Below are 14,355 nucleotides of genomic sequence, written 5' to 3'. Positions count from 1 at the left end.
CTCTCTTGGGGAGTAGTAGATGGAAACTGGAAGGGTCAGTATTGCCATGTGAAGTCTTTAGTTAGAAATTTAGAACCATGGAATCACTAAGGTTGGAAAGACCAATAGGGTCATCTAGCCCAACTAGTCCAACCATCAACCCATGACTGCTTTAGACCATGCCACTCAGTATGACATCTATTCTTTTCTTGAAAACCTCCAGGAACTGTCTCCACCATCTCCCTGGGCAACCTATTCCAATGCCTTGCCAATCTTTCAGAGAGATTTTTCCTAATATCCAAACCAAACCTCCCATGGCACAATTTAAGGCCATTTATTACTACTTGTCCTATCAGTGTTAACTGGGAAAACTGGCTGACCTCCAGAGTGCTTTGTCATGGTTGTACATTGTACTCCAGTCCTCTTAGTCAGTCTCATCTGTCCTGGCTAGGTTATAAGTTAATTACTGGTGTAAATAAAACACCTTCTGATGAATTGTAGCAATTTGAGGTAGTCATTGTATTTTTAACCTGATGTTCTTAAAGAATGTCTCCCAGGATAATTTTTTACAAAAGGAATTTGAAGGGGGGCATACAACAGAAGCAATTAGTCCTAGCAGGTGAATTAATACAAATCTTCATCTGTTGTGAATTAGTACTTGTAAATACTGGTGAATTGAAAAATTGAATGGTGTATGTACTGGTCATATACTTTGCTATTACCAGTGATCTTTAAATGCATGGGAAGGAATAAATTACAGTGGCACATTTTGATATTCAACACAAAACTTTTTTTTGTGGGGGTTGAAAATCTATGCCTTGTGTAGCTATCCAGTATGTCATGCAGTCTTTTAAACTATGAGATGTCTCACTGATCTTGGTCCTTAAAAATAACTTTCTTTGTTCAAAATTTGCAGTTGATTCAAACCAATCATTCCTTATAATTTAGCTTTTTACATCTTGCTCAGAAGCCTTACGAGCAATCCCTGGGCTAGCATGAAAATCAAACAGGTCTTTCTATTCCTGTATATGTGGTATTTGAACTTGTGGGGGTGGGGGAAGACGATAAAATGCCATTTTCAAAACTGAGTTATTCATGTGAAACAATTGATGTTTTTCAAACACTTCCTGTTTAAAATTATAGCCTATAAGAAATTTATAACAATATATTATTTTAGAATAGATGCTATATTGTACGGTGCTATAACATTTGCACTGAAGAAATATATTTGCTATTGTTGCAAAAGAATGTGCTTGATCAGAAAGGCTAGCTGTTTTAATATCAGTGTATGGGAACTACTGAGTCACGGCCTGAACCTCTGATTGATCACCTGAGGCAAGCCATGAGTCAGGCAGAGGAGCACAGGTGAAGGCAATTCACCTGTGCTGCCGGAAGGGGTGGAGTCAGGCTCCAGCCCTCCTAGACCTATTCAAGAGCTGGCTGCCAGTGGGGAAGGATCTCTTCTGGAGATCACCTCTATTGGTGTTTTGTGGTGAGCCCAGCTGAAGGGTAAGCCTCCCATTTTATTCTCTTTTGTTATCATTGTCCACTTTGCCTAACTCTCTTAATTATATTGTAACATCTTGATATCCATTGATTATACAATATCTGTTTTAATATCAGAAAAATCTATGATTTGTTATTGTCCTCTTAGTAGTCTCCATGTTTTGAGGGATGGAGAATTCCTTACTCTCCAGCTTTATATGCAAAACTTACAGATGATTCATTAAGAAGGACCAGTATCTGTACATGCTTTGCATGTTATTCTTAAATGTAATCATTCTTTAGTTAGTGCCCTGATGTTGATTTAAAGTTTTTAATTCTTCCTTTGAATGTTGGAAGGTCATAATGAGATCTCCCTGGAGCCTTCTCTTCTCCAGACTGAACAAGTCCAGCTCCTTCAGCATGTTTTCATAGGAGAGATGCTCCAGTACTGTGGCCTTCTCTGGACTTTCTCCAAAAGCCTGACACATTTCCTGTGTTGGGGACCCTTGACTTAGATGCAGTTCTCCAGATGCAGCCTCATAAGAGCAGAGTAGAGAGAGAATCACCTCCCTCACTCTGCTGCCATCCCTCTTCTGATGGCCCTGGATACCTTCTGGGCTGCAAGAGCACTGAACTGGCTCATGCTACATTTTTCATCTGCCAGAACCCCTAAGTCCAGATAACCACTGCAGTGTTTTATTTTTGCAGAAAGGAAATAGTTTTCTATATTTGGGAAAGCAAAAGGATGCAAATTAATTCAGGCTGCCAAAACATAATTTTATCGTTTACTGCCTCTTTCAGTGAGTCATTTGTTGGACAGTTAGAATTACTCTGTATTTCACAGATGTTAGCACATAGACTCCTTTTTTTCTTGTCATGGCTAAGTGAAGCTGTAGTCTTTGCGCTCCAGATTTACAGTTCTTTTCATTAGATATGGGAATTTTAACCAACTGAACTATGGAGTTTTAACATGCTTTTCCTGTACCTTCACAGTAACTTCAAGTTATAAATTTCAGTGAGAACACATAACATCTCAGTTTTAGTTTGTGATATCTATTTTTAGTGGGGGGTTTGTTTGTTTGTTTTTAAGTTTAAAATAAATTAGCTCTACCTCATGGCCCATGGGTTTGTCAGAACTGCAGCTGATTCACTTTTTAGTTCTTTTAGTGAGGGGGTCTCTCACTGTCTTCACGTATCTAGCTGTCTTGGGAGCATCCTCTTCCTGTTGATGTTGTTTCATTCTGTAGGAAAGCCTTCTTAGTCTCCTTTTGGCCTGCCAAGTCTGAGATTTTGCTGTGCAACACATGAATTATTTGTCAGTCAGGCAGTCACATGCGGAAACTTCCGTGTGTGACCAGTAACTTCCTTTGCTCTCTTAAATATTTTGACCTATTTTACTCAATCTGTTTCCCAGCTTTGTAGTTGCTGTGAGTGCTTCAGACAGACTGGGTGTGAGTACACAGCAGCCCTGCTGTAGGGGCTTCATCCTGTTGCAAACCCTGTGTAGCAAAAATAGGCTGCAGCCCTTCTCACATTTTAGAAAGATAATTTTTACAAGTGAACTTCAATTACAGAATACCCATTCCCATACGCATGTCCTGTCTAGTACAACTTTTTTTTTTTTTTTTTACATCTCCTGCATCTTTTGTCATTTCAATGTATAGAAGAAAGTGGCTTAGGTGCCACTTAGAAGGAGTTGTCATAAAACAAGAAAAAAAAATTTAATTTCTCCTTTCCTGAAAGAATATCCTGACAACATATTAATTAATATATCACTATATTGTGGAGCAACCTGTGACTCAGACATGCTCCATGTTCTTTTTTGGATGTAACATCAGAAACTATTGATCATATCTAGCATAGGTCCAGGTATATATATATATATATATATATATATATATATATATATATATATATATATTATTTTTTTTTTTTAGGAAACTAAAAATAATTTTAGAGAAATAGTAAATATATCTGTAAATATATAAAAGGAATAAAATAAAGCACTGATTTTTGAATATGCTTGATACATAATTTTATTCTAATTTATTTTTCGTCTTACTCTACAGTTATTGATAATTTCAGATATTTGCCAACTTGATCAATGGTTTCCATTTAATTTAGGGATTAATATATCTGGTTACATGAATTCTAGCTGTTTCTTTTTCTGATGTACTACATTGATTCATCGGTCTGTAGACTCTGAGTCACTATGAAAATGTTCCTGTGTTTCCTTCACTCTTTGTAAAAGCTCGTGAATTATCCAGCTGTAACACTTTATCCACTCTTAAAGGTTCAAATATTCAAATTATCAGCTGATTTGTAACCATAAAAAGCATTTTATTGTTCCACTTACCTGCCCTGGGAAAATTTATCCCACTGCTGAGTTACATGACCTTTAGATTCTTTCACAAATAGTGAAGCAGGTAGTTACTTAATTCAGGCTTTTAGTCAAATCTAGCTCACCAGTCTGTGTGTATTGTTGAGCTCCATTCTGAATTGATTGAACCTGATACCATTATAGCAATACTTATAGAAAGATACCATCCCATTTCCTACTTATTCTGGGGCTTAACTTAGAATAACTTTTTTTTTTAATCAGATACAAAACTGAAAGAGCTTTTGTAACTACAAGTACCAAATGTTTTTGAAAATGAGACTGTTTAAAGTAAGAAATCATTACTTTTCAGCATGTTGTCTTCTCCTAAATTTTAACAGTACTGTTGTCTTTACATATTCTTAGTGATACCGTAATTCTATCTATTAATAAGAGATCACAGAATACACATATCTATCTACTACAAGTACACAACACAACTCTATGAATACTGCTTTCAGATTGAGACTGGTCACTTTATTTCAAAAGCTACCGAGTCTCCTCGTTGACCAGTGGTGTACTGTGTGAGGTAGAAAACTGGGCTTTCAGTCATTGACAGTGGAATTGAAAATGACTGTGAAACTAGATGGAAGTTTTAATTAATACATCCAAAGATACATCTATACATTTTAATACAGTAAGTCTTCTTCCTTGCATGCTTGGCTTCAAGAACGGTATGTATGAAGTTCATAGCAGTATATTTCTTACCCAAATAGTGTTTGAATCTAATTTGTAAACTGTCATTTTGCATCTTCAGAAAGTCACAGGCCAAATTCAGATGATTCTGATGAGGTTCCTCGGTATTGAATCGGGTCAATACCTGAAGCATTTTTCTATGAAGCTATAATGTTTATAAACAGAATAAGGTAGGAATTTTGAAGCCAATTTTATCTTTTTGGTTTCCAAGGTTACTTGTTCATTTCAATTTTACTATGGTGCTTGTCATCTGTGTAATCTACAAAAGATCTCAGCAGTGGATTGTATTCTGCTTTCTTATTTTGCAGTAAATATTTCCTCAGTTGCATGAAGAGTGGTTATGTGACCAAGATAAGATGGTAGACACTACTAATAGAAAGGTTAAATTATACAAAGATAAATTATACAGAGATTCAAATTTAACTCAAGAGGATAGTGACACAGTTGACTATGCTCCCAGGTGGTAAGGCCTGGTACTTCGCATATTCCAGAAATGCATCCACAAGTAGTGCATGTAAAGATTGTAGCATATTTCCATTTTTGCTGTCAGTAATCATTAACATCTGCTGTATGAGTAGTTTTTGCCTTAAATATCTATACAAATGTCTGTTTTATAGAAAGATATAGAAATATCTGCATAACTTAAACCAAATTAATAAACAGCAGCAATAAGAAAAAGGAATATAATAGCAGTTTCTATATAATTGACTTTATGAGAAACTTTATCATTAAAAAAACCCACACAATTCTTACTGTACTTTCATTTTCAAAATCTGTTGATCTTAACATCAACTGTGTACCTTATTTTTGCAAATCCATGTTTTGTTGTCTACTATTAGTAGCAGCATTCCAGCCAAAGCATTTCTAAGTTTGAGCCATACCAATGAAATTTTTCATTAACATTTCAATTCAAATTTCCTGTATCCAATTTGGGTAGTTAATGAATGTCTACATAGTGTAGTAGAATCAAGCTCAGCTGTGCTGCTTATAACAGCACCTGTCCGAAAATATTAATGTTTTCTATGTAATCTCCCTCACATTTCAAAGGAAACAAAGATGAACTCTCCATGTAAATGTAGAAAAAGTGTCATGTTATTTGGCGTGGTAGTATGCTGTGTAATTAAGTGACTTCACAGTTAAAGTGAAATTCATGTCTGTGCAGATAGCTTTAGTATGGATGTGGTTGTTGAAATTTCTTTCTAAGGAAGCTTGTTGTTCTAAGTATTTTCTCTCATTTGCAGTTCTAGACCTTTAAAGTAATAAGGTCATTAATGTCTAGTTGATAAAAGACTGTATAGGCTTACCTTCTGATCAAAATGGATAAGTTTTCCTTTCAAATATTGTCTGAATGTTTCAAATCTTGACTGTACATTTATGTACAGCTGTATCCTTTCACATATTTTTGTAGCCTTCATTATCATTATATGCTTCCTGTGAAGTTTCTAAATTACCTGTAAACATGACTTCATTTTCTCCCTTTCTTCCTCTTTCCCCACCTCCAAATTAGGTAGTAAATTTTTAATTAAACTTGCCTTGACATTATAAGGACACTGAATATCTTTGTCATTTACACAACAGATAACAAAGAAATCCAATTTTCTGGCCTCCCACAAATTATCCCTTCAAAGAATACAGCTCTTGCTTCCCATGTTTAAAATAAGCATTACCCTTAGCCTAGCAACCACTGTCAATTACTAATCTTTTATTATTTGCTCCAGGGAAAGATTAAAGGAAAAGCTGAAACATAGCTGACAGTTCGGGTATCACATCTGGAGTAAATGAAAAGCATGGCCTGAATCCATCAGGGAAGATTAGGGAAATGTGAGAAAATTACTGATGTCCTTTTGCACATGTATATTCAAACTCATTCAAAAATTGAGGTATCTAACTTTTGTCAGATCTTCTCTATTGCTTATTTCACTTAGGAGTAATATAGTAGATGGCAAAGTTAAGGAGGAAAATGTGCTCTCATCGCTGATACAATTGCAGTAATTTGCTTTACTGTGTATCTCAAGAGAGACCTGAACATGCGAACAGTGCATAAACTGCTCCGACTACTAGCTACACTCAACAAGGGGAAAGGTTTGAGGGGATGCTTGCTCTTTGTCCCTAACAAATTTGATTAAATTAATTATGAATAATTGGTGATAAGAGAACAATTTGTACAGTTTACTTATAGAATCTGGTTAAAAGGTGTCAAATTTCTATGAAGATTGAAGAGCATTTCATAGCATATTAGAAGTGAAATATAAATCCCATTTCAGAATATGGTGATGGAAAAATCAACTTTTGGAACAGTAATTTTTCAGAATATGACATAAAAGGTAGCTGAGTTTGTGCCTGCATATCTTTTAATATGATGGGACAATAATCTTGATCTTAATTCGGATGCAACTGCAACATTGGAATACAAAGAGAAGTAATTCTTTGAAAGGAATTGTTGCTATATAAAATAATATCTAGTGGATGAAAAACTAAATGCTTACTATCAGACTTCACATCTTTAATCTTATCAAATTGACCCTTTTTCTTTAATGACTTAAATGTTAGGCTTACCTCCTACAGTAAATGTAGCAATATAACCCTTCTATTGAGTGAACAGGACAGTACTTCCAAGAAAAATATAGCCTCTATCTACACTAGTTTCTCAAATTTTCTTCCATGAGTAGAAAGCTGGAAGCAACAGAACTTAATTTCCATTCCTTTACTCTCTTTCCTACCACTCAAGGCCTATCAGTATGCTTAATTTCATTTCACTTTGATAGACAAAGTGACAATAATATTCAGTTTTTCATTTAAAAACTTGTATTTTTAAATGTTTCCTTCAGATAAAGCTAAACTATGTTATGTAAAAATGTTTGCATGAATTAAGGTCGTAAGAGACTTAATGCTATACTAAAATATATAAAAATATGATAAATCATTAATAAAACTCTGTATAGATTTTGAGTTTGGAAAGCTGGAAGCAGTTATTTTAAATTTATTCTGATAATACTGGGATGTTTACACATCAGTGGGACAATATATGAAGCATGCAATCCTGCTTTTGGATTTTTATAGTCCTTCCAGGGCTGTGGGTATGCTGGGTGGGGTAGACAAAACCAAAAATACTAAAGGAAAACAAATAAATATACAGATAAATCTTGAACTACAAATAAGATGTAATTAGCTCCTTTGTGGTGTATAGGAGTAGTAGAAAATAATCCTTTCATTTCAGACGTAGTGTGCTTTAGATAATAAACTGAAGTATTTTAGGTTATCTCCCTATTTAATAAAGTGTTCAAATGACATAACTTCAGTTGTGCTCACAAAGGGACATATTAATTCAGCAGCATATCATCTTTCAGTCTAAGCATTGTAGCTGACTAGGAATGAAAACAGTATGAAAGAAACTTTGATCTTTGCAGATTCAGAGTTAAGAAACTCCCCAAATGGATTTAGCTTCTTCATGAAAGCTTTCCTTTCTGACTTTTTTCCAGGAAGTTTAAGGAACCCTAAGATGATAATAAGACCTGGAGATTGTATCTGTCAAAGATAAACGTATGGCAGAAACCCTGTACAGCTTCAACTCAGAAGTTACTTTAACAGGCTTTAACATCAGAAATCGTTATGTTCTTTGATTTCTTCGCAATAAGAGGATGCTCTATTTCAGCTATTTATGATGCTTAGGATTTTAGTATTTTTTTATTTTTTGACTGGGCAGTATTTTTATTACTGTTCTTATTTTGGACTTCTTAGTTCATGCTTCTTAATTCTTTCAGAAATGTCTTTATCTCACAGGGACATTGTGTATCTTTAAAACTGCCTCCTACTGTTTCTTGAACTTTTCTAGTAGTCAAGTCTGAATTTCACAGTAAAGTAAAGCTACAAAACTAGTCTCTATTATCTTGAAGTCTCAGGAGGTCCTAATACAAGAATTCTTAGTGATGTTTCAGTTTTCTTGATCCTGACCTTAACATAAAGATGACAGATACAATACTTAAAAAGAACTGTACAACAGAGTGCAGAAATTGATTAATTTTGATATTAAGAAAGGCCTATTTCCTTAAGGAAGGCTGCCATACAAAAGGATTGAGCACAAATATTAGGAGACTTGCCTTCAGATCATACGTTTTCAAAAAGAATATACGTACCCTGGATTTATTTGAGTCCAGATTGTTTGCTAGGGTTGCCAAACCCACAGAAAACAGGAACTACTGTGCTAATACCAGTGTGTTCCTTTTACAGTAAACACTTAGTTGCCGACATGAACCATAAATTTGGTAGTTAATCTTTTTCAAAGTTAAGATTATTTTCATAAAATTTTGGTTACATCTTAGTAGTATGCCCTATTCTAGCTTTAGTTATGAAATCCATATCATAAAAAGAAAAAAATGGAGTAATTTAAAGAAATCAGCACATTAATAATTTATAAACAACAAATCTTAATTGCTGGTTAAAAAAAAAAAAGACTTGAGTTTTGTAAGTTTTCTGTCCAACCGATATGATTCTTGGAAATTTAGTGATTTTTATTTAATTTTAAATTATTTCCAAGATGCAAAGAACCATTTTTATGTTGTAGTACTGCAGTGATGATGCATGTAGGTTGCTCTGGAAGTAATTCCTCCTTTTTATTTCTGTGGAAATTACAACAGATATAAAAAACACAATAACACAATTTGATAGACCGAATTCTCAGCTACAAAACACTACTTTATGTAGTCACCATCATTAGCTATGCATTTTTGACAGCAATAAATAAGCCTACATGCCACACTTATAAAAATCTGCACCAGTGGAGGTATCCTGCTATCACTATTGCTGAAATGCACCAACCACCGCCTTGCTGTGCTCACACCTGCTTGATCTCCAGAAATGTTCAGCAAATGTTGATGACTAACAACGACAAGCTTTTCCTTGAGGAGGCATTCAGTGACACACTTTTGCTTCAGATATACTTCCCCATCAGACACTATTCTGTCAGACTGCCCCTCTGCTGCCATCTGTCGGATGGCAACAAAATGTAATGGAATATTTGCGGGAAGGTTGAATCTCTACTGCCATACCATCAACATCTGCCTTTCACATCATGGAGCAACCTAACAAAATAGGAGGCATATATTAGAGAGTGATATGTATCTAATATTACATTTCATACAAAGCAGAATTAGTAGCACTGTAATCCGTCGAAAAGTTTAGTTGGTTACTGAATTATACTATGAAATACCTTGAAGAGAGCAATACAGCTTGACTGGAGATTATGGAAGAAAAGGTGTAATGATGTAAGGGGTAATATATGCTCATAGGTAGACTCTTTCCATTTTCTTCAAGTTATAGTGTTTTCTAATTATCCCAGTACGCAATCTTGAACATACCTTAAGCTTTCATTCTAGTCTTCCAAATACTGTGTTTAATAATACATATGGGATAAACTCATATTAAGACGAAGAACAATTTTCTTCATATCATCTTTTTTTTTTTTGTTTTTGTTTTTAGTTATCTTATAGAAAATTTGGCTTCCATTTATAACAATCTCATTCTTTTCCCAGTAAATGTGGACTTTTCATTTTCATCTTCATAGAAAGCAGACCAATGTGATTCCTTGTGAATTATCCACATTTAAAGCCTGTGTTTTCCAAATTCAGAATTTCTTAGTTTAACTATTTTGGAAATTAATTTCAGAAGTCTTATGGGAAGCCTTCCAAAGTGCACTATCTCTTAGGCATGTTGAATGCCTGAAAGTTGGCAGAATAATGATTTATTCACTTCTCAGAATCAGATTCAGGGCAGATCTTCAAGGAATGCAGACTGATCCCAGGTCAGCTGTTTTATTGTAAAATGTACATTTTGAAATGAGTTGATAATTAATCACTCAGCTTTTATCTGTCAAATTTAAATAACTACCCACAATTTATTTCTGTTAAAGGAGACATCAGCACTTCATGATTTCTTTGCTATAAAATGTATTCTGAATATCTTACAGCAGAATATGATGAATAGAAAAATTATAATGATTCAGCAAATATTTTTCTTTTGTCTTCCAGAATGTTTTTCTTTCCTGATTTTATTTCCCTAAAGCTTAACTTCTTATTAGGTAGTGTCTGATTCCATTCTGAATGTTTGGAAGGCTGACATCTGCTGTCCTTATCCCAGCATTTCCATAATGCTTATTATTTCACATTCAATAGCTGATGCTAAAATAGATTTCCATCCCCTGTCCTAGTGCCAGAATCCTCAGCTACACATGGATTATCCCTCAGTGCATTACAATGGAAGGAACAGTTGACTTCTGTGAGATACAGTGAAGAACAACGGTCTTCTGGATCCTTTTAAAATCCCACTAAGAATGGTTTCACTTGTAGTTTTCTAATTTCATAATTTCATTCTCTTCAACCAAAAATAAGTGCATTCATTTTTTAATATTTGTTGTGCTTTGTGCTGTTAGTCTTGCCAGAAATGGCTGTGGTAGAAGCTTTACCTGACTGAGGAATTTTTGCCTTCTAGGAAATACAGCGAATGTTCATCTTGTCCTTCATTCTTCCACTTAGAAGCATTTTGTCAGACAGATTCTTCGATTCCTCTCTGAACCCTCAGTTGTTCTCCAGAGCAGTTTGTCATGAGAAGCTCCAACAGGAGCCATTTAGTAATTCTTAGACCTAGTGCCTAACTCTCCCTGCCTGAAAGAGCTTCTTAAAGACTCAAGTTTCCTTTGGCTTTAGTGAAACATTATGACAGCTTTGCAAACAGAGTGCATGGCTTTTATTCTCAAAGAAAAGAAGTAAAAGTTTCTGTTAAAAAGTATCTAATTAGTTTTGTCTGTGAATAAATTATGTTTCTCAAAAAAGAAAAGGACACATTTTACGTTCTGCCTGAGGGAGTCATGCTTCTCCTTTCTAGATTGTCTATTTTCCTCTCTGGGCCTGTGCTTGTAGTTTTAAAGGGTTCTCAAAAACAGTGACAGTGAAACAGAGGAGGCAGTGGCCAAAGTCAGAGATGTTAAGATAACACATTTCACTGCTTACTCACTTCTGTTTTCATTTGCATTGGTGTCAGATTAAGGATTATTTTCATGGAGCTAAGGCTTAATAAGTAAATATTGGTGCTTTATTAATAATAATAGTACTTATTAATAGCTAAGTAATAGTAAATAAGTAAATAATAGTAAATAGTGGTTTTCTCTCTGAGAAAATCAAGACCAACTATGCCAAAATCGCTGGACAAAGAAAGACAAAATTCAAAAAGAAGAGGCAGGCAAAGGGGATGTGAAAACACATAGCTATCCAAGAATACTCTAGGATTAATTTGCCTTCAAATTTCAGTAGCACTGTGCTCTGCTTCCTATATCACTTGTTAAAAACGTCACTAGTTTCTACTGTGATTTCTCGATGTATGAGTGACATCTTTTTCCCAGAGCAGGTTGCGGTTTGCATTTACAAGGCTCCAGTGAGTGCATTACTACACATACAAAAGCATTGCTACAGCTTGCACTCAGAGAAGGATTGAAGGCTAGTTTGTGATCTTAATCTGTGAGCTCAATCTGATTTTAATCTGTGAAAAGTGAAGGAAGCTTTCATGATATACTTGATCTTTGGAAGAAATTTGACAGAAAGTCTGTTCAGTCAGTCTTTGATTTCAGAATGATTGCAGCCTTGTGTAACCCTTCACAAAACTCATTTGTATGGATGGAGCTCCACTGGCCTTATCCTGGAGGGACACTGTCCTGGATTTGAGCCAGATTTCAGACAAAACCAGCTTGGGTTGCTAACTGGTGAGACTTGGCATGGTTGGTCTGGTGAAATTATTACTGACAAATTCCTTTAGGATCTAGCTGTGGACACAACATGAAGTGTTCAACACCTATTACCACAGGCTACCTTATAATTCAAGACTAGTGACTTTTTGATAAAAATCTTTCATTTCTTATAATCTCTAATCAAAATTTCTGTGTTATGTTCAGTGCGTATCATTTCTTCAGGTATTCTTTCTTCTTCATAATCATCAAAGCATTATGTCCCCTAAAAGCAACTACTGTCAAAACTTCAGCTCTTTTTGATGGCACTGGCAGTTTGCAGAGTAAGAACTTTTGCATCTTCCTAATGTCTTGCTCACATCCTGTACAGCTTTATCTTTAGTGGGTCTCTTTGACTATTCTACTTCTGAATTTTCTTCTGTCTAATTTACTTCTGATATAAGTTTGCTGCTTATCAGCAGGTAATTTTCAGACAGTATTGTACAGGTCATCTTCCTTCAGTGTCTGAAATACCACAGGCCAGTAGAGGCTTTTATCTAGTACTAACATCAGTTTCAAGTAAGCAATTCCAGAGTTTTTAACATGTGTACAATTCTGTGTATTTTGAAGAATAACTGATATGTGTCTGAAATCTGTTTGTTGGGGTTTTTTTGGTAGCTTGTTAGTTTGTGTGTATGTTTGTTGTAGACATATAATTACCAGTTTTTATCTGGCATTCCTCTCAATTTTAGGAACAAATAACCTATAGTGTATCAGGAAAAAAAAGAGACTACCCCATATCTAATACCCTTTACAACATGTTCCCTGCTAATTAATTACTGAAATACTTTTGGGAACCTTAATTATGTAAATAATTATAAAATAAGCTCAATTGGCTGGAATGTTTTTCTAATTATATTTTTTTTAATAGGAGCTTTTTGAATCTGATGGCATGATTGTAAAAGTTTGAAAGATAAAAAGCGTTCTCTTATTCAACTTAAAGTCATCTCAAGTTTGATAAAAACACATGAAAATAAAATGCTCAGTGAATTTGAAATGCTCAGAACTTTGAAATATCTCATAGCTTAAAATTATTTAGTAATCAAATTACTTATTTGATTTGATAGCTTATTTTTCCTGTTGTGAGAATCCACTTATGAAGAGTACAGCTCTATGCTAGTGAATTAAGTGTGGACCACTGAGTCTTGTTCTGTAAATTCAATATGCGTCATGGAACGGCACCACCAATTTATGCATATCTTAACTCTCAACCTTGAGCATAAAACCTGCTTTGCTGTCATTCTTTAGGCAATTAATATTCATGATATGGCTTTTAACTTGGATGAGTTACAGTTGTTTTATTGTTTAAAAGAATTAATTGCATATACTGGAGTTTCCCTATATTTATACCACACATAGAATTAATGTTTGTATAATGCAGATAAAAAATCTTTGTTCAATATTTGTGTTTGTTTATATTTTGAGAATAGCTGTAGTAGAGAGCATCATTCAGGGGAAAAAATAAATAATTTAGTTTCCCTACCGTTGGCTTGTTACCTTGAAGGAAGTGCTATTTTAATTATAAAATATTACCACAGAAAACTAAAGCACATCATTAGATAATAATGTGAATTCTATGCTTTATAGGAGTACTGTTAATCACAAAAAGAGTATTATATATCATATACTGAACTGTAGGCCAATCCTGCCAATGCAATCCTGCTGCATAATTTTCCTTCAGGAGAGATGAAGAAACTTCAAAATTGGTTACATCTCAGGCCTGAAACTCTGATCTATTTTCCCATGGAACCTGTTCATTTTTTGACTGAAGGAAGTTTGATAATTTATTCCACACGGTGTAAACCTAAGTAACCCTTTAATGAGAGGATTTTACAGGCAGATGTGAACAGTAGTGATGAGACCCCCTCTAGTAATGCTTTTTTAATGGAAAAGAAGACATAGGAAGCATCAAAGAAGCAGGAGCAGTGCTTCTGCACATGATTGACCTTGATTTTTTGGAAGCAGAAATTGATTTTCATACCTTTTCAAACTACACTAAGAACTTGAGCACGTAATTTCCTCCTCTCCCTCTGATTAGAAACTGAAATAT

The 14,355-nt window shown here is 34.6% G+C and overlaps 1 long non-coding RNA gene across 4 annotated transcripts in view; it reads left to right on the top strand.

Annotated features, from left to right (window-relative positions):
- Positions 1–13,302, top strand: part of LOC128076144 (uncharacterized) — a 32,523-nt gene extending 19,221 nt beyond the window's left edge. For all 4 annotated transcript variants that reach the window (XR_008204265.1, XR_008204263.1, XR_008204264.1 and 1 more), the window contains 2 exons: positions 4,599–4,707; positions 11,021–13,302. This is a non-coding gene — a long non-coding RNA (uncharacterized LOC128076144). The remainder of the gene's footprint in view (positions 1–4,598; positions 4,708–11,020) is intronic.
- Positions 13,303–14,355: the final 1,053 nt, after the last annotated feature.

The sequence above is a fragment of the Tympanuchus pallidicinctus genome, unplaced genomic scaffold (genome assembly GCF_026119805.1).
Source record: "Tympanuchus pallidicinctus isolate F22 unplaced genomic scaffold, pur_lepc_1.0 scaffold13, whole genome shotgun sequence".
NCBI classification, from domain to species: domain Eukaryota; kingdom Metazoa; phylum Chordata; class Aves; order Galliformes; family Phasianidae; genus Tympanuchus; species Tympanuchus pallidicinctus.
The sequence above is the reverse complement of the archived record's forward strand: the minus strand, read 5'-3'. Positions and strand labels throughout refer to the sequence as shown.